Source organism: Anguilla anguilla, chromosome 8, assembly GCF_013347855.1.
Source record: "Anguilla anguilla isolate fAngAng1 chromosome 8, fAngAng1.pri, whole genome shotgun sequence".
NCBI classification, from domain to species: Eukaryota; Metazoa; Chordata; class Actinopteri; order Anguilliformes; family Anguillidae; genus Anguilla; species Anguilla anguilla.
The window spans coordinates 18,108,331-18,129,429 of record NC_049208.1 but is presented as its reverse complement, the minus strand read 5'-3'; the positions used below and the strand labels follow the sequence as shown (position 1 = coordinate 18,129,429).

The 21,099-nt window shown below is 41.3% G+C and overlaps 1 protein-coding gene across 4 annotated transcripts in view; it reads left to right on the top strand.

Annotated features, from left to right (window-relative positions):
• Positions 1-3,958: 3,958 nt before the first annotated feature.
• The window catches only part of ankrd12 (ankyrin repeat domain 12), a 48,598-nt gene continuing 31,457 nt past the window's right edge, over positions 3,959-21,099 (top strand). For 3 of the 4 annotated variants that reach the window (XM_035429830.1, XM_035429829.1, XM_035429827.1), the window contains exon 1: positions 3,959-4,148. The gene's annotated coding sequence lies outside the window, so the exon portion shown is untranslated. The remainder of the gene's footprint in view (positions 4,149-21,099) is intronic. The other variant, XM_035429828.1, reaches the window with a different exon arrangement.

The following is a 21,099-nucleotide window of genomic DNA, read 5'->3' as shown; positions in this document are numbered from 1 at the left end:
GGGGACTTTATAGTGAGAATATTGTTTTTGGATGCATATTAGAGGGATTTAAGCTTTCCCTTGTGAATTGTGATTTTTGAGTCCTAATTAAGCAGGTCAGTGCAAATAAAGGTTTAATCCAATGATGTGGGAAAGTAATGCTCTTTTGGGTCAGACAGTGGTTTAGTGAAAGTAAGAAAAAGGCCACAAAATGACTATACACAAGGGGGCAGTGTCTACTGGAGCTGAAATGAAAAGACAAGATTAGCCTGTGTAGGATTTTAAGTGGATATGATCCACTCTCTAACACTGCCAAATCAATCATGCCTGCTTCCAGGATAGTTTTGGCCAACTTATACGGACAATGATGGTGATAAGTATAAGCAAAAACTTCTCACCACTGATGGACATTGTAATGAATTATAGAATAGACTGATCGAGAAATATTCCAAACAAAAAGACTGGATTACCAGTGCAATAGACTGTTTCCAGGCTAGGCCCCCTATTGATAGGAGACATATATATAGCATACATATATATAACATATCAAGGGTATATTGCAGTTCAACTAGAAATAACCCGTCCTGCACAGCATATATTTATATACTTGCTATATTTCCAAAATATTTTGGAAATTTCTCAGTTTTTTAGGTGGTCATGGAATTTAAGGTTTTGCCACATCAAGTAAATATTAGCCATTGTGACCTTAGCAAACACACAACCTATTCTTCAAGCTCTTTATTACCCAGTTTGTGGAAGACAGAAGTACTGTGTCCATACCGCACAACTGCAAGCTGAAGTGCCAACAGCCTTCAGTGCATATTATAACACTTCAAGTTGGCATTCAGAGGGCACTGTTGGCTGTTATCTGACAGATCATTAGCAATTATTATTTATAGTTACATTATTATTTACAATTATTATTTACATAAAGGGAACCCCAAGAAAAGCATTTAGTCAGAAACCCTTGAGCCTGTGTCATACAAATATTATAGAAATGTTTGATGTGTCTCATTTGCATCTCTAGATGGCTTTGACAACATGCAGATGTTGAAACATGACTGCCTTCCAAAACTTGTATTGCTTTTCTGATGGGCTGCAATACTAAGGATATAGACTGTGCAGGTTTATGGGTTCTTGAATTGGAAATGAGACCTTGAGAAGACTTGTAAATTCTTTTAAATTGTAAATTCTCTGTCATATTTGATAGGTAAAGAAAGTGTGGGAATGCTGTATTGATTTCAATACAGAACATGGTCGGCTATCATTGAGTGGACTCCACTATTGTTTCGGCCCAGCACAGACAATCAGTTGTTTGTCAGCCCCCACTTGTTATCACACTGCACTTCATAAGTTGGCTTGCACAGGCATAAGTCAGAGGAAGACCCTTCACGTGAAACTCAACAGGCTGACTTGTGGGTGCCTGACTTACCTGTAGAGCTAGTTAGTGTAAAAACACTGTCATTCTGGCCAGATGAAATGCTCCCATCCGTCAGCTACAGTCTGCACTGGCAGGGTCCAGTTCAACACTGGACCATGGGGCCCTTATAAGAGGATCAGTGCCTTAACAGGATGAGCCACCCAGCAGCCCCTTAAGTATGTTCTTAACTGTATTACTTAAACTGAGACCATTTGGGAGTTTGCCCAAACTGCACTCTGTTTTCGTTAAGCTTCAAAAAAAAAAAAAAAAAATTAAAAATTAAAAACTGTGATATTCAGAAAGTATAATTATTTCAAATGAGGCCTAGGAGAAACTGTGGGTATAAAAGGCAGGAAATATGCATTTGTTTGAACTCTAGGAAATTGACATATTTCCTTAAGGAAAGGGAAATTCACAAAATTAATAGGAAATGGGCTCAAAGACAAAAGGCTCCTTTTGGGAACATTCTGCTTGTGTCAAATAACTGTAAAGCTCACACTAAAACTATATGTACCATGATGACAGTTCAAAAGCTTCTTTGAGTTCAAGAAATATGACAAGTTTTTAATTATTTTATTTTGCAATGATGAATTCAGACTTTAAATGAGGAAAGTAAAGCTCTTTCTGTTGAATGGGTCATATTTTTATTTATATAATCATTCATCAAAACCAACTAATTTGTGTGGCATCTAACATTATGTATCCATATTTTTTTGCAAATATCAAGGTTGGGGAACCACACCTAACAAGATGTTCATGCTAATAGAGATGTCTTTGTCTTTGTCTCAGGAGGTAAGAGCGGTCGTCTGGCAGTCGGAGGGTTGCTGGTTCGATCCCCGCCCTGGGTGTGTCGAAGTGTCCCTGAGAAAGACATCTAACCCCTAATTGCTCCCAACGAGCTAACAGGTACCTTGCATGGCAGCCTTTCACCATTGGTGTGTGTTTGTGAATGGGTGAATGAGAGGCATCAATTGTAAAGCGTGTTGGATAAAAGCGCTATATAAATGCAGTCCATTTACCATTTGCTATGAATGGTTCAAATAAATGACAAGTACTATGTGAGTAGTGCCATGCCTATGGAACACAAAAGACAAGTACAACAAGAAAGTACTTCAAAGAAAGGACATGATTGAGAACTTGCCCGAGCTTTTTCCACCCAATTTTGTAATGCCCAATTTGTTCAGCAGCCTAATCCACCTCTTCCCCAAGTGCTAATACATCTCAGCTACAACAAGCTCAAATACACCTTTACTCCTCTCACTTTCAGGAGGATCTCCTCAGACACTGAGATCTTGGAGGAATGGGGAGCTGTGTTCCATCTTTTCCTCTGAATGGAAGTCGTAAACTCGTGAAGACGTATTCTTCTCGTAGCAATCAAAAAACGAGATTTTTCAGTTTCTGCACGCCCTCTTTACAATACCCTTCATTTCATTAAAACTTTTCACAAACGATCAGAAAATTCCTGTCTGGGCCAATCGAAAACACACATTAAAAGTGAAATAACCATCTTTAAAAAATCCCTTAACGTGAGATAGGCTATACCTTTAAACTAGAACATACACATTTTAGAGCAGTTTTGCTTATAGTGGAGGTTATTGTCATTAGTATGCTTGGCTAGCAAGCTGAATCAGTCTGTCTTTGTCCATTTGAGTCCTTTATTTTATTGCCATTATTTCCTATTAAAAAAACAAAAGCGTTTTCTGTAAACAACCTAAAATCCCTGCTTAACAGACCGCCTGCAAGAACATGCTACCCAGAAACAAATCTAAAACAAGAATTCCCACGTTAGCGCAGTTGCTTGGGATATTTTACACGACAGTCCCTTTGTCAATATTCTTGCAGGGACTTGTCACGTTTCTCTGTACTGTCATTTCCATTCAGCCCCACGCTGCTGGTTGCCATGTCTAGCCGCTGCCCTTCCCCCACACCGATTTCCTATCGTGTGACTCACGGTTGTTCTGCAACAAAACACTCACTACCGCGCATGCGCAACACGTCCAGCTCTCTGTAAATATCACTGCGCAATAACAGACAAGAACGCAAGAACAAGCAGCGCAGTGTAGGAATAGTGCGGACATAACGCCGCAGATAAACGTGGTAAAATGGCAACATCATGAAATCGGTCACAAAGTGCAATCTTTTAATTAACATATGTTTGTAACCAAACCTACTAGTCTATTTCTCGTCCGACATGTTCGAGAATATTCCAGTCGCTGCAGAGAGAGAGCGGAAAGGATGACGTCAGGTGCCTAAGCGTCACCTCACCCTTTCCCGTTTACAGCCGCCTAGCCAGCTAAGTCCATCACTTACTTGATTTCCGCGTGAGACTCAACGCAAGTTACAGGACAGCCACAATCATACGCATTAGCAAGAAAATGAAATAATTTTATATTCGATTAAATTTTTTTGATAGTAACATCCTCCCCTGACAGGAGGTGGGTTCCGCCTATATCCAACTGTAGCCAATGGGCGCCGTTCTTATAAAGCCTTAGGTGAAAGGAGCACGTGATCCCGTTTTAGCCAATTAGATGGCAGCTTGCATGTTTTACTGGGATTTTCTCGTAGAGACGACGGGCAGAGGGAGGAATGTTTTCACACCAGCTGCAAGCTGGAGAGGTACGCTGAACGCATCTAGAGTTAATTTTCATATTTAATATTAAAAAAATTCTAACCTCTTTAACGTAATTATATCTAGTATATCAACCGAGCAAACCGAATGAACAAACAGAACTCGAAAGACACCTTTAAGGTAGGCTAAATGAGTGGTTTCCTCATGTCCGTGATCAGAGAAAAATATTTAAGCTGTAGCCACTATGGAAAATATGATTATTTTTGTGTAGCTGCGTGGTTTCAGCACTTAGTACGTGTGTGTGTGTGTTTCGAGTCTGTTACTGAGTGTTGCAGACCTGTTTTGTGGTGATATTGTGTTTACGGTACCAGCAAATGAAGACAATAATATTGTCCTTATGGTAGCTGACGTTAGGAGCGTTTGCTGCGTGTGAGCTGTGACAGCCTGGCTCAGCCTGGACTGGAGCGATGCGAGCGGCGGACTGTGCTAACAGGCTGGCCAGTTAGCCTGGATAACTGCGGGCAATGGGTGACTCTTCGGCTTCATTGTCTGGGTGTGCTTGTACAGATATAGCGGTCAGCACATGATAAAAACAAGGATCTTGGCCACATGTTGTGTGCCAAAAAAGACTTAATCCCTGCTCAGCAGACGTTTGACACAATGGCAACCTTAGAGTAACGTTCATTTAATTACAAAATATATAGCTAACGGATCACACCTTATTTGTGTAGTTAATTAAAAATGAATGCTGTTCAGACGGCTAGAAAAATAAGTGCTTACCAGTAAGACTTTAAATGTTCTTGCGACATCTCAGTGCAGCGTTATTTCACATTTTACTCTGAACATTTTGGGGGGGTGTGTAGCCATGTATCTGAACTGAGCGACCATCCTCCGCTGGAGAATCCTTTTGTTTAGTGGACGTATGGCGCATACATACAGCTGAGTGCTCCCTCAGAAATACATTCAAAACAAGCCGTAATGTTTACTGAGATTGTTTATACTTTGCCATTTCCTAATCGATGCTGCGGTTTGCATCAGTAACAAAGTAAATCAGTGGTTCCTAACCACTGTATTCGTTACTACAACCACGTTATTTATTTTTATAATAGAAACATGTAGCAACTGTGTGCACAAAGCGCTGCAATTGTTTATCGCCTGAACGCGAATATTTTGTTATTTTTAATTTCTGTATTTGTAGTTCTCTAAAGCTAAATGCTAAAAAAATTCTGTATTGAGGGAAACGGTAATTGAGGACTCAATTTATATACCGTCCTTTAATATTTCGTACAGTTATTGACGAACCTTGCACATTGTCTCGTTGTGAGGTTTGTTTTTTAATACTTGACCTCTTAACATGTTTTATTCTGTGCAAATCTGTCTTTATCTTCGTCCTGTAAATACAAATGAGATTGATGCTTCTCGTCATGTCCCTTGAATACAAAATAATATGCTGGATCAAATAGAGTAATCCCAGTCACAGACTAGACAGAGTATATATCACATAATCTCTATTAAAAATCATGCAACACAAATAATATTTTCGAGGTCTATAGCATCTCCACACCATTTTGACATCTGTAGAATATTATCCTTTAACATTTTGAAGACCAACAAATTGACAGTTGTATCCTGTTTGTTTTTTATGTGTAGGGATGAGTGGAATTACACAATTTTGTTCATTTTAAGCATTTGGTTAACATTTCACGCAGGTCGAGGGTTATTTGAAATATGCAGCAGTCTGTGATATGCCCAGATTTCCATTTATCTTCTGCTTGATTTCCAAAGATATTACAGGAATGAGGGGCTACTAGTGATGATGGTCGAACAGCAACAGCTGCCCCCTGGAGTAACCCCTCCCCCCAGAAACAAACATATATGTTTCAGGCTAAATGACACTAAGCCTGCGAGCTGGGTATTATTGTGACGCACCTTAGTTTTACTGGCTGTGATATATGTCCATGATTCAAAACAATATAATAGTACTAAGAAGTCATAGCTTGAATGCCTTGATGTTGAAATGTTAGCATGATTGTTAGCATGATTATTATTTAAACTTTATCACTTGAAATTGCATGTGTGTGTTTCTGTCTGTCTGTCTTAGCCTATACATAGACAAATGAGCAATATTGAATGTTGACCCCACTGGGGAACTGTATTGAAGCCTGTATAATTTAAAGCATAATAGCAGTATGGCTGCTTTAAATTTTTGTCCAGATGTAGGCATATTGTAATGTATAGTCTGTCACAAATCATTTACCAGGTGACCTGGATCTCTTTGCCCTATATAGTGTGCATTTATCGTAAGCATGTAGACACTGTAACTCCAATATTTAAATGGATTATAGCAGCTAACATGAATAGTCTGCCTTTGCCTTTCTTTGTTTATATGCCAGTGAATATTTAGTATATCAGGTGTTGGATTATATTCGAGCAATGGGTTGTTAAATTTGAGTATATAAGCTTCTTTTTACATTTTTAAATCTGCAACTTGGCTTCACCTCATTTTCACCAAAATACCATTGCAATGTGTAGGAGAACACAGACACAAACTGATGTGTAATGTTCTACAAGGAAATAAGTGAAAGATAAAAAGGCCATATTTGGGCTCACCAGTGCAAATGCTTCCAAAACAAGGAACTAACGCATGCTGGTGAGGGCGACCTCTGCAACAGAATGTAGAAATCAACTGCACATTTAATTCCCTGGTCAAACGAGAGGAAGAAGGATCAGAGAAGCACTGTGGTTTCAGTTGGCATTCTGCTGCGGCAGATTCACCTTCCGTTTTCATTTAGAAGTGGTTGGTTTCAAACGTTAAGTTGTTTTTCTTCTTAAAATTCTAATAAAAAACAGCGTTTTGTCTGGTCATAATTGTGGTTGATGGTGTCTGGATATAAGTGAACTCAAACAAGCAATAACAAGCAGGCCTAACCTGGGGTCTAATAGTTACATTATAAGGACTTTAAAAAAGATTAAAATTCAGGCAGTTGATTTCATGTTGTGATTTAACTATATTTAAGGTTTTTAATGTATGATCATATTGCATTTGACTGAAGTTCTGAGACTATATATTATTTTGTATCCAAATTTAGGTTCTGGGGTTTAAAAATGTGGTATTTATCTCAAGTGTATTGTGTCTATATTTCAAGTGAGATGGACAAATCTGGGCTCCTCATTGCTCCTCTTCCATATCATGATTTATGTCTTTGGTGACATTCGCATCCTTCTGTCCAGAACTGGATTTGTGCTGCAATTTTGGAGTAAATTTAGCTGGAGTAACGGATGTAGTGGTTTGGGTTTTATAGTGCCTTATGTAAGCAGCTGAGATGCAACTTGAATTTTGGATGCCAGATTTCAAGAGATGTCTGTGATTGCCTGTATTAGCTACTTCGCTAATATGTACTTTTATTTACAGACATTAAAAGGAAACATATATTTAAACAGAGCATTTTCTCTAGCCCCTGGGAGAGGGTGCACTCTTCAGACACAGTGGTGGCTCATAACCTTGCTGTACTATGAGCCTGTCCAGGCTGACCAAAACCTTACTGTATTATGAGCCTTTCTAGGCTGCTCATAACCTTTCTGTACTATGAGTCTGACCAGGCTGCATATAGGCTAACCTTACTCTACTATGAGACTGACCAAGCTGCTCATAGCCTTATTGTACTGTGAGCCTGACCAGGCTGCTCATAACCTTACTGTACTATGAGTCTGACCAGGCTGCCTATAACCTTACTCTACTATGAGCCTGACCAAGCTGCTCATAGCCTTATTATACTGTGAGCCTGACCAAGCTGCTTGTAACATTACTGTACTATGAGTCCTACCAGGCTGCTCATTACCTTACTGTACTATGAGCCTAACTAGGCTGCTCGTAACCTTACTGTTTGTACTATGAGCCTGACTGGGCTCATATGAGCCTAAACTATGCTCATAACCTTACAGTAATCCATTGCACAAATTGCAACTTCTGTTACAGACAGAGTTTCTGAGATCCAAGCTAATGAGCTGGTGAGTTTTTCCCCACGTCAGAGAGCTGGCGCTGACCAGATCAGAGGGCCTTATCTCAGTGAGGGCAGCTGTTCGCTATGAGGGCACCTAAGGAGTACCTGGGGGCACTTAAACAGCAGTGACTGGCTAACCCCTGATCAACCCCAGCCTCTCTACACTGGCGGGGCATTGCCATTTATGTCCCACCAGCGTGTACTCCTGGTCATATTCGGCTAACTGTAATGAGCTGAAGACCGGACTCTGACTAGCGATGGCTAGACTGTGTAGCTTCCCCCCAGCACTCAAAGTATGTGGCGTTAGCGACGTAGCCCTCTGAAAGCTCTTACTAACGTATTCTCTCAGCGAAATATCCTGGAATGATGTAGGTCTTAACAATGCAAGTTCATATTCAGTTTACAAAATTCAGCTAAGGATTGGTAGTGTAGGTTAATTGTTAATGTAGGCGGATGATGATAATAGTAAATAGCATAAAATATGCTTTATCATACTACACAGTATGAACTGAGATGTGCCCTGAAGCAAACACTGGAATTCTAGGTCTGCCTCACAGTTCTTTGGCTGTTGTATAGAACATTTAATTTATTCAGATAATAATTTAGCCCTATCATTCTTACTAATAATATTTCCCTACTTAGCCTATGTATTTATGAGAAACTATTTGGACAATCCACAGAAATGTGTTGCCATATTTATTTGTTTTTAAAACTACTTGTTTTTAGCCTATCCCTTCTTCCAACCCAGACATGATACATTTGTCCCAGTTCCTTTTTTTCTGAATGTCACTTGAGGTTAATACTTGACCGGTGTTGTGTGAGATCAGGAAGAGGTGCACAGCAGTGTGGTACTGGGGTACATGGACACCATCAACAAGAAATTGACCTTTCAGACCTTTCAAACCACAACACTAAGTATCGTCTCGGTTAAACTCAGGTTTGTTGGCGAGGAGATGCACTGAACACTGATTTTGAGGTTAGTTGGGTCAAAATAGGAAATATATTTTTGGCATGTTTATTATTTGCCCTAACATATTTTATTTGGCATATGTCTGAATATAAATAGGCCTATGTTGAACGCAAAGCATGATTGTTTGTGATTCTTCATTTTTATGCCTGCAGAAGCCTAATTGATTGTATTATTAGAGCAGCCTGGAACACAAAGCTCTGCATGCAATTGGATTTTAGCTGACAAACCAGCGTACACTAAGGATAAGTGGCTATATCTAATTCAGCAGGGAAGCTCTGATGTAGGCACATCGGAGAAGTTGCCAGGGGAACTTTTCCTTGTATTAGCCTAATATTAACAGAGATATGTTGAATTAGTAATGCACAAGAGACTGTTGTATTGGCACAGATTTTGGTCTGGTACAGCATGCAGCGGGTTGTGCTGCTTGCAGAAATGTCTGGTATTTGAAGGCATGTGAATGTGTCTTCAATCTGTGGTTACTGAACACATGAGCTGGCCCTGGTCTTATTTTTCTGAGAAACTGATTGTGCCCTGAGCCACAATAATTCTGTGATTACTTTTGTATTGTAACTGAGTGGGTGTGGTCAGGCTCCTGAAATCAGAATGGGCAGTCATGGAATTAGGCTACTACGTGTGAAACATTTCTGTTGACACTTGCTTAAATGTGTTGCACAAAGTTGGCCCCAAAGTACTGCCATGAAATGAGACCGAATCAACGGTACACATCATTGCATACCTTTCCCTATTTAGGCCCTACACTAAATTTTCCCCATCCTGTGTCCTGATTAAGATTATATTCTTTACAATCTTACTGCAGCCTGTGCTCTCATTAAGATTAGGCTATACACCTTTCCTCCCATTCCAGCCTGTGTCTAGATGAGCGTTATACCCTGTTCCTCCCAACCTGTGTCCTGATTAAGAGATAATACTCTGGTCCTCTTACCTTCTCATTAATGCAGTTTCTTGCTTGCATTCCAGTGTTTTTGCCGCCCTCTTGAACCTACTACACTCAATAGCTGTGAATCAATACTGTTCTGACACGGCTACATCATGTGTGCTGTCTCTCTGTCGATTTTAAAAGCATTAGCAAAAAATTGATTTAGCATTTAGAGGCCTCTGGGGAAGCCCCCCCCTCCCTCTTTTGGTTAAAATCATGGCACTTTATTTGAGTGAGTAATTGTGTGATTGTACACTTTACAGCCCCTGCACTGGGCTGTCAGGCTTGTTGCTCAGGTTCTGGTGTATCTGGGTGCTATCAGAAGGAACGCTAATTAAAATCTAGCGTGATGGGCCACTGGGCTGCAGAGTCTCAGGGGTTGCAGGCAGGATTTTTCTGTTGAAATGTAATGACCTCTTGTGTACACTGTAAGGCACTTGTTCCACTTGCCAGGGTTAGCTTATAGCGCTGCATATTACAAGCTTAGAATGTACGCTGAAATTTAGACAGGAAATTTACAGTAATTTGGAAAATGAGTGACCGAAAGGGGGGGGAAAGCAAGCACAAGACTGTAGCTAAAACGTGATGGTCAGTACACCAGGAACATTGGCAATTTATGGGCAATGTGCAAGTTCTTCTTTGGAGATGCGAGATTGCACCCCGTGGAAGCTCTAAGACCACATGCGATGTCAGACTATGCAAGCTCTGTGGCCATACAAGATCTCAGGCCCTACAGTCTCTATGGCCATGCTGTTTCTAAGGCCATGTGGTCTCCAAGGCCATGCAAGCTCTATGCCCATGTGGTCTCTATGGCCATGCTATTTCTAAGGCCATGTGGTCTCCAAGGCCATGCAAGCTCTATGCCCATGTGGTCTCTATGGCCATGCTATTTCTAAGGCCATGTGGTCTCCAAGGCCATGCAAGCTCTATGGCCATGCAAGCTCAAAGGTCATGCAAGCTCCAAGGCTATGCGGTGTCTATGGACGTAGCATGGGGAGTGTTTGGCTAATATTCAGAGGCAGCGAGCACAGTGAGTCACACACTTTAGACCATTGCTGGCCTTTGTGCCTGAGACATTTCCCATGAGAGATGTCTCTGTTGAATGTTGTTCTACCCAGTAAACTTGTTTTCTTCTTCTCTGGCTATTTTTTCTTGTTGATTTTCAGGGAACTTTTTTTATTTTTTATTTCTGAGGGGGAAATTACTCTTTGTGTTTTCAGTGTTCATGTTAACTATTGGCTAGTAGTGTAACCAGGTGTGTGTGCGTGCATGCGTGCATTTGTTTGTGTATGTGTAGCCTATATCTTTATAATCTTCATTAATCTATGCTTGAGGCATCCTGGGTGGAAATAATACCTAGTTCCAAGCACAAAGTAGAATAGCCCTGAAGTACAGTTTAACATTTCCAGAAACATTCTCTATTCTGTTAATTATTCAAAATAATTACAATGACTTCCAAGCCGTAGTTACTGGGGAATGGTAATTGTAAGGTAAATTACAGGTGAGGTTTCCTGAAGGCCTAATGTTCCTCAGTAGAAAAGGAGAGAAGTGATAGTTCTCTGCCGGTGTTGGTGGTGTTTGTATATGTTGTTGCAGTGTATGCAGTCTACAGGCAAAACTAAACTCAGTGGATTTCCTCTTTTTGAGGTGGAAACTGAACAGAGCCAGTTACATGTCCGTGGAAAGCCCCTTAACTGCCAAAATTCAAATGGCTGCTGTTCACCCCTAAGAGTTGTTCTCTGTTCTACTGTTCACCCCTCAGTGTGGTTCTGTATGTTACTATTCACCCCATAGAACTGTTCTGTGTGTTTCTGTTCACCAATTAATGTGGTTCTGTGTGTTACTGTCCCCCCCCAGAACTGTTCTCTTTGTTAATGTTCACCCCTCAGTGTGGTTCTGTGTGTTACTGCTCACCCCTCAGTGTGGTTCTGTGTGTTACTGTTCACCCTCTAGAGCTTGTGTTTGTGCTGTTCAGTCATGTTCTGTTGTGGTTTTTAACCCACATTCCACATTGAGAAGGTTGTGAATGTAAGTTGTAACATGAAGTTTGGACCTTGAGTGAATGTGTTGTCAACTCCAAAAATGCATCCAATTAGGCCTATTCCAAAGGCAGAGGAGTCTGATGTGGTCACTTTCAGCTCTAGTTACCTAGCAATCTGTCTCATATCATATCTCATGAATAGAAAAAAATGCAAAAATATGCTGCTGTTCTGTCTTGGTTTATGTACATAATTACTTCATTGAAATGCATCAAGAGAGCATGTTGAACTACAACACACACAAACCTTTTGTGCATGACTGGGTTTTCCCCAGATTGAGTGGCAATGCAAATTATGAGGCCTTACGTGAGAATGATGAAAACCTAAAAAGTGGGTGAACCAAAATTTCCCAGGTAATGAATTTCTGAGTGTTTAGGACACGTGCAGCTGTTTTCACTGGTGTCATGTAGAGCTGTGCTTAGGGAAAGCTTGGTGGGGGGTGGAGGATGCATGGTGGGCCAGGCCATTTTGGTGTTGTAGAATTGTTTATTTGGTGGAGCTGGGGTGTTATAAATATTAAAAGGTTATTATGAATTCAGAAAACCCTTTGTTACACAGAGCAAAACAGTGTAAAAAAGACACATTCAAGTAAGTATTAATATTATTATTATTCTTTTTTTTACATGGGAGGTATCTGGAGCTGGGATAGGGAAATTCAAGAATTAGGCTGTATTCTAAATGGCTTGTGATCCAAGTTGACCAATGCAAGTTCGTTCAATCACTGAGCAAAGTGATCAGCTACTTGCCTCAACATGGGAATATAATGAATTCTCCATTTCTTCAGCAAGTAGCTACCTTTGACGAGTAGGTTTTCAAAAGGAAATTCCATTTGAAATTTGCAAATGACTCCCAAGCTGATGCTTGTGGTTTGTAGCGTGGGAAATGGGCCTGGTCACTGGCTCACGTGGTGAGGATTGTATCAGAGGATTGCCTGTATTTCAGCAGGGTTCTCTGTGTGGGTGTAGGAACCATAATGCCACCATAGTACAGCTGATCATTTCAAAATGGGAGGAGGAGGGGAAAGATGTTTATTTTGGCAAGAATAGGCTATCTGAAATGAGAAATGTCGTGTTGCGTGTATTATAAATGTAATTTTAATAACTTGACCTATTAAAAAGCTTATTGGAAGAATATCTGCTTGTTTTTCATTGAATTAAGCTGCACTGTAACTTCACGAAAAACTCACTTTTGTATAGTTCATTAAACCATGTTTCATAAATCATATTTATTTATATGGTTATGAGAGTTTTTTGGATGTTATCAGGAATTTCTGTGGTGTTGCTGCACATTTGGCAATTTGAAAAGCAAAACGGCCTAATATTTATGAAACTCTGGCTAACTGATGAGTTCATATATAATTTTTGTAAGCCTGTGTCAACAAATAAACATATTTGTGTAAGTAGAGTATCCTTTTTGTAAACTCATAATACTGCTCATGTGGAAAACATTTTTATTATTATTATTATTATTATTATTATTATTATTATTATATTAAAATTCGTTTATTCTTATAATTTAAAGCTGCAATAGCCCCATTTCTCTTAGTGCCAGGAAGCCTTTGAGAGCTGATAGTATTGGCTAGAACAGGCCCGGGGCTGTAGGGCTTCGGTCTCAGGATTGTGCGGAGAAGGTCACCTGCTGATGGGGAATTCCAGCTGGGAATGAAGCGAGAGGCAGTCGAGTCAAAACAGTAACAGGGTTCCTCATTACGTTTCAGAGCTTGTGTAGCCAGCTCAGCCACTGAGCCTTTCAGAGACGTGGGAACTCCTCTGTCAGAGAAAGGTGGTCAGATGTCAGTTAGAAACTGAAATGTCGCTCCACGTGAACTGCATGTGTCGGAGAATGGTTTACAGCACAATAAAGGGCCATTCCCAGACATTGTCAATAGCGACTGGTAAAACAATATGAACAATTTTCCGAAAGGTGGTATTGTTCCAAATGAAGATGACTTGCTTATATTGGCCAATTTGTTGTTTTAGCACGTTTATTTTGGTGCTTGGCCACCATACACTGCTCACTCCGTTATTTAATCACTCATTTTTTCAATCATTGTCATAATATGCTTCATGAAGCATATCATTTTTATGGGAATCGCATAGCAATGCTGAACTTTGTATTCATTTGTTGTGAGTATGAATACTGTGTCAGAGAATGTAGTTGAGGGTCGCCATGTGTCACTAACTGCCTTTAAGCATTATAAGACTGAAAAGTGACTTCTGCTGTGCTGACCTACATTAATGAGACATGAAATCCAGAGATAGGACAGGCATGTCCTGTATTCATAGACACATTACTTGCATTGCATAGCGTTTTGTCAGACAACATCTGCACTTCACCAGACGGGTGTGACGTTCGTTGATAAACAGCGTTTTAAACGGCCATGAGATTGTGGTTTCAGAGGAGGCGTATTACTGGTCACTTGGTTTGACTGACAGATTTGTAATGCGTCAGGTTATAACGTTTCTGTTGGCCAAGCGAAGATGTAATATAAAGGCGCAAGATACATTTGGCAAAAAAAATCACACAAGCTGGTGGTGAGATTACATCATGATTGGCTGTTGGAATGACAGGTTTCTAATAACAGAGGAAATGGGACGACGTGCTCACATTCTGTGTTGGACTGACCTGCCAGTTTTACATATTTTCAGTGGAGATGATACCAGACCACTGTGATTTTGCCATGACACTATCACAACCTACAGTGTTCCTGGCAGTTGTCAGGATTGCAGTGACATTGTAGGGGAATCGTAGCATTGTTTTTATCATTTTATTTATCTTTTATTTGTCCAGGTGACTATTTCAAAGGAGCCCTGATAAAGAGGTAGCAACATACAGCATAACACGCTTTGTAAGAATTTTGTAGCATCACACAGTGTAACACGCTTTGTAGCGTGTCAACAGCACCCAGCATAACACACTTTGTAGCGTATAGCAGCAGCACAGAGCTTAACACGCTTTGTAGCAGGTAAGATGCACACAGCATAGGACGCTTTGTGAGAATGTTGTAGCATCGCACAGCATAACATGCTTTGCAACGTGTCGTTGCAGCACGCAGCATAACATGCTTTGCAACGTGTCGTTGCAGCACGCAGCATAACATGCTTTGCAACGTGTCGTTGCAGCACGCAGCATAACATGCTTTGCAACGTGTCGTTGCAGCACGCAGCATAACATGCTTTGCAACGTGTCGTTGCAGCACGCAGCATAACATGCTTTTTATGTTGTTGTTCAAGCAGTACCTGAGAACTATGTGGTCGTATAAGTCTTAATAGGCTACATAATATGTTTATATTATGTATTTATAAATTGTATGTGTGTATTTCTTGGTTGTGTAGGAGGGTGAATAAGCACTGAGATCAGGGCAGGGTTCAGAATGCTTTCATCTGACTGTCAGTTTCTCGATTCGCCGGCAGCCCGGAGAGAAATGTAGGCTAATTAAAATAATTACACCTTCTATCAGCCGGATTGTTCTATTGTAATGCAATCAGGCTGATTTTCCAGGACACAATTGATGAGCATGCTTGGAAAGCACTATCTAACAATATCAAACGAGTCGGACAGTGAGATTCTTTCTAAATCCCAAATTAATTTGTGGAACTGTTTATTAGCTCGTTAAGATGCACATTATCATATTGGCCAGGTGACTGGGTGCAGACAGACTTGTTTTGCTGCCTTCCTGGCCAACTACTTTGATATCTTATTAACCCTTCCTAAATAAAGTGCAGAAATGCATAATATCCACATGAGCAAAATTGATTTTTGTTTATGAGATATTGTGGTTGTATGATTTTGAGGGTTTTCTGAGGGACTCCAGGTCTTTGTCTCTTTATGAGAAAGCATAAAGCATATTTGTTTTCTGAGATGCCATTCCCAAGCAACAATTTGTGTACATTCATTGTTATGCATGACTCTGCATTCATTCATATAATTGAGTAATAAGCAATGCTGATTTATTTATGAAGTTCCTGGCAGATATGATGGGGGAGGGTTTTCAATTTGGAAACTGAAAGTGCAAATTTACTGAGATAACCCAAGGTTTAATTGCATTTCAGCTTTTGCATGTTGCACCTTCAGGGTCAGTTTCATCTTAATCTTGATAAAGTTCACAGATAAGAACTCCTTAAGATGGGGGTCAGTCCTAATGGAATTTGTTTCATGTTTAAGAGTTTCATAGTAGTTTCATTTAGTCGAGGGATGCTTTCAGTGGGGTGTTGTGTCATTGTTTGGACTCATTATCATCTTTAAATCAGCCACTGATGCAGGTCAGACACGCCCCTGTTGTTAACTGTCCAGGTCGCTTTTCCCTGGAGTCAAATTGTGATGTGCACATTATTCTGCAGGATGTGCATGTTGTTCTGCAGGATGCACATGTTATTATGTAGGATGTGCATGTTATTCTGCTGCATGCATATTATTCTGCAGGATGTGCATGTTATTCTGCAGGATGCACGTTATTCTACGGTGTATGTGTTATTCTGCAGGATGTGCATGTTGTCCAGAAGCATGCATATTCCTCTGCAGGATGTGCATATTATTCTGCAGGATGTGCATGTTGTCCAGAAGCATCCATATTCCTCTGCAGGATGTGCATATTATTCTGCAGGATGTGCATGCTATTCTGAAGCATGCATGTTATTCTGCAGGATTTGCATATTATTTTGCAGAATGTGCATGTTATTCTGCAGGGTGTACTGTAGCCTACATGTTATTCTGTGGTATATGCATGTTATTCTGCAGTCTTCTCTCTCGACAACTAATGGGGGGTGCTGTAGTGATTAGATAGGTCTAAAGATACAATTAGAGGTTCATATTGTAAAAGTAAAAATGAGGAAAGATGCAGCCAAAAATGTTTGGAAAAGAAAAATGAATCCATATATTAGCTTGCATTCAGTGACCACTATTTCTTCACAAACTCAGTCTAGCAAGTTATTTTGGTAAGTTATCACAACTTTCCAAAGAAAAGAAAAAAATCTTGCTTGTAATTGGTAGTCAAACTTAAGGACACATGTTGATTGAATTCCAACTTTTTTTCTGTGAAACTGTCCATGTGCCATACTGGAGAAGAAGGAAGCAGTGTTCTGATTTAGGAGTTTCATTCCAGCCTACTGTGGTTCAGTCAGGAGAGACGTTTCTGGCCTCAGCTCTCAATCAGCTGCTCATGAACTTTGACTAGATGTGACACAACCGTTGATCGCACTCTCCTCTGGAGCTCCGAGTCTAAAGTTCATTCAGCGAGAGGTAAAAGTCACAGTGTCCTTGAGCATTTTAATGTCCTCCATGTCTTACGAAACGGGACCCAAGTTCTCTTTTAGCTATTCCTCTGAGCTCTACTAAGGCCAGGGTTCACTGGGCCTCCTGATGCATTAGATGCATGTTTGTTTTGGATGAATCTACATTTATCCTACCTGCCTGTCCATCCTGGAGTCTTACAGTGCAGTGGATGACCAGATAAATTGTCAGCTGGTTCTGTTCTAGTAGGTCCTGTATTTGAAACTGTTGTTTTTGTGTGGGATATGAACTATATATGAGTTCTAGTACATATTCTGCACCTGTCATACAGGTAAGTATCTGTCCTGCCCACCATGGCTTACCACAATGTTGTGGAGGTTTTAGGTTTTAGTGGTTTTGTTGTTTGTCTTTTTAAATACATTCCACTATCCCTAAGTGGAATTTCAGAGCTTTATTTGTCAGTTATTATTATTTATTGGTATTAAAATAAATAAATAAATAAAAAAAATGCTTGGGTGAAATAATTGTGCTATGACTATAGCCTGCTAATCCTGCAGGTCTGGAAGACATCGCAGACGTTAGGCGATCTGTTGTGAATGTGATGACGGCCTGGCCAGTCTGTGTACATAATGGCTGCCTCTCTCCCAACCTCCTCCTGGTTAGATCAGACTGCTTCTGCTACACGCTAGTGAAGCACAGAGAAGCAGAAGCATCAGGGAGCCTCTTCTCATGTTAGCATATCCCTAAATCCCCTTTGATCTGCTCCCTAAAATGATTAAAAGGTTGGCTGTTTGGGTGCACTCGGAAGGGGTTAAGGTGCTGGGGTGCCAATGCTGAACTGCCGATGTTTTGATATGTACATAATGTTTTTATTTCTTCTTAGTTTTCTACGATAATCGTATTTGGAATGCAATGCATGACACAATTTTTCCTCTGCGGTAAGACCTGGGGTCTGAGTATTCGGTGTTCAGCAGACGGGCTCTCCCTCTGCAGTAAGACCAGAGTGTCTGGTGTTCAGTTCTATGCGGCGGCTGTGCTTGTTAGCTGTTAGATTAGTTACTGTGCTGCGCTGTGCATGGAGGAGTATTGGGCAGCGCCTTACTGCAATGCATTACTGCAGCACATTACTGTAGGGCATTACTGCAGCACATTATTGTAGGGCATTACTGCAAGGCATTACTGCAGCACATTACTGCAGTGCATTACTGCAGCACATTATTGCAGTGCATTACTGTAGGGCATTACTGCAACGCATTACTGCAGCACATTACTGTAGGGCATTACTGCAGCACATTACTGTAGGGCATTACTGCAAGGCATTACTGCAGCACATTACTGCAGTGCATTACTGCAGCACATTATTGCAGTGCATTACTGTAGGGCATTACTGCAACGCATTACTGCAGCGCATTACTGTAGGGCATTACTGCAAGGCATTACTGCAGCACATTACTGCAGTGCATTACTGCAGCACATTACTGCAGTGCATTACTGTAGGGCATTACTGCAGCACATTACTGCAGCACATTATTGTAACGCATTACTGCAGCATATTACTGCAGCGCATTCCTGCAGCACATTACTGTAGGGCATTACTGCAAGGCATTACTGCAGCTCATTACTGCAGCACATTACTGTAGGGCATTACTGCAGCGCATTACTGTAGGGCATTACTGTAGGGCATTACTGCAGCGCATTACTGTAGGGCATTACTGCAGCACATTACTATAGGGCATTACTGCAGCACATTACTGTAGGGCATTACTGCAAGGCATTACTGTAGGGAATTACTGCAGCGCATTACTATAGGGCATTACTGCAGCGCATTACTGTAGGGCATTACTGCAGCACATTACTATAGGGCATTACTGCAGCACATTACTGTAGGGCATTACTGCAGCGCATTACTGTAGCACATTACTGCAGCACATTACTGTGGTGTCTCTCTCGGCCTTTCAGTCTTGCAGCAGATGGTGCATCTTATCTGAGGCCTTAAAACATGGACGGCCGCATTTTTACAACCTCCCCCCCAATGTGCGAGCAAGTAGAATCAAAACAGGCGGTAATAAGCACTGTAGGCTTTCTGTATGGAGGGGTGTGTCCCCTGGTGCTGGAGCTCTAGCTCAGAGGGGCGTGTCCCCTGGTGCTGGAGCTCTAGCTCAGAGGGATGAAGGAAGATAAAATGGACACAGCTTTCTGTTTGGTTTCAGTTTCATTCTGTGTAGCTGTTATTTTTTCCTTTATTTATTTAATATGTTGGCCATTGATTTCTGGTATATCAGATTTGTACCAGCTTAGATAGTAGCAAAACCACTGGGATTTTATTTGTATTTCAGCAGCAATCTAGCCAGTTTAGTAGCGATTAGTGCCATGCATTTTAATTAATTTCACATTCCAATATTACGTCTCCCAAGGCAAAACGTGCACAAGATCAATCCCAATCAAGTCTTCCTTGTCTCTACAGTCTGAATCTCTCCTTCTTCCTGTGTAAATAATGATGACTCATTCCACAGAGACTTGCTGTCTCTCACTATTAGGATGCAATGAAAAATATTTCTGCATTCTTTGCAGCTTTTTAATCTCTCCTTTGGGAATATTTATGAGAAAAAAAATACTGTTATTGATCTTCTTTCATTTCTTTATTAATGGACATTCACATACTGATCCAAGCTGCCGATCTGTAATATTGTGGTTCAGCTTTCAAATGTAATGTTCCGTCCCTTCCTGGGGCTAAAGGTAGTGATGGGGAGGGCGTAGCTTCTGGAATGATATTGGTAGAACTACTATAAACCAATAACTCTGCTGAAAGCCTGATTTGTTCAAACTAGTGTTGCTTGCCCATGAATTCCACTCAGTTTTTGGTTTGTGAAACTGCTGTGTGTTGTGCAGTTATGACTTGTGTTACAGATTTCTTTCTTTTTTTTTTGCAAAATTGCAAAATGGCAGTAAAAGTCTTGCTTTTTTGGCAGTTATTCTCAGTGCTGCATTGTTTTGGGATGATGATCTTATTTGTTTTATGTGGTAGGGAGAGTGCAGAGGAGCTCTCGTGTCCCTCTGCAGCGCATGCAGACCCCTCTTTATTGAACAGTGCAGACGGCCTTCTGAGGTCCTGTATGTACATCACCCGTCAATCGCAGGTGTCCCTTTTGCACCGTGAGGCAGGAGAATCCCTGCATATCGGATCTCTCCCTCTCTGGACCTGTGCTGTGCCTATTGCTGTGTCAGTGACTAGCATAATGCTGTAGCACCTCCCTGGAGGGGCACAGCCCTGTGTCAGTGGCTAGCATAATGCTGTAGCACCTCCCTGGAGGGGCACAGCCCTGTGTCAGTGGCTAGCATAATGCTGTAGCACCTCCCTGGAGGGGCACAGCCCTGTGTCAGTGGCTAGCATAATGCTGTAGCACCTCCCTGGAGGGGCACAGCCCTGTGTCAGTGGCTAGCATAATGCTGTAGCACCTCCCTGGAGGGGCACAGCCCTGTGTCAGTGGCTAGCATAATGCTGTAGCAGGTCTCCAGAAAAGCAGTCTTTCGTTTGTCTTACCAAATTTTCTTTTAGCACCACATGCTGTCTGACATACATTTAGGAAGAAGACATTGTAATTTTGTTTTTTCTGTGGGCTGAAACGGTTCCGTAATGAAGATTCGAAAGTGAAAGCTTCGCTCCAGGCTGTAAGCCCTGTGTGCGAGGTGGGGGGCGGAGCCCGGCGGTTACACAACTGTGCCTGCGCTCGGTTCTCGATGAGACGCAGAGCGCGGGGCAGAGCGCTGTTTTTCTCCGGCAGGCCTCTTCCCTGCGAGCGTGCGTCCGCTGCAGCCCGCGCCGCCGCTCACATCACGCGGTCCGGAAGGACAGAGAGTTCACGCTCTGCGCCCAGAACCCAGAGCACTGCAGAGGGGAAGCATAATAAAAGCGCGCTCACAGCAGATGTCACCTTTCACCTCCTCCCCCCCCCCC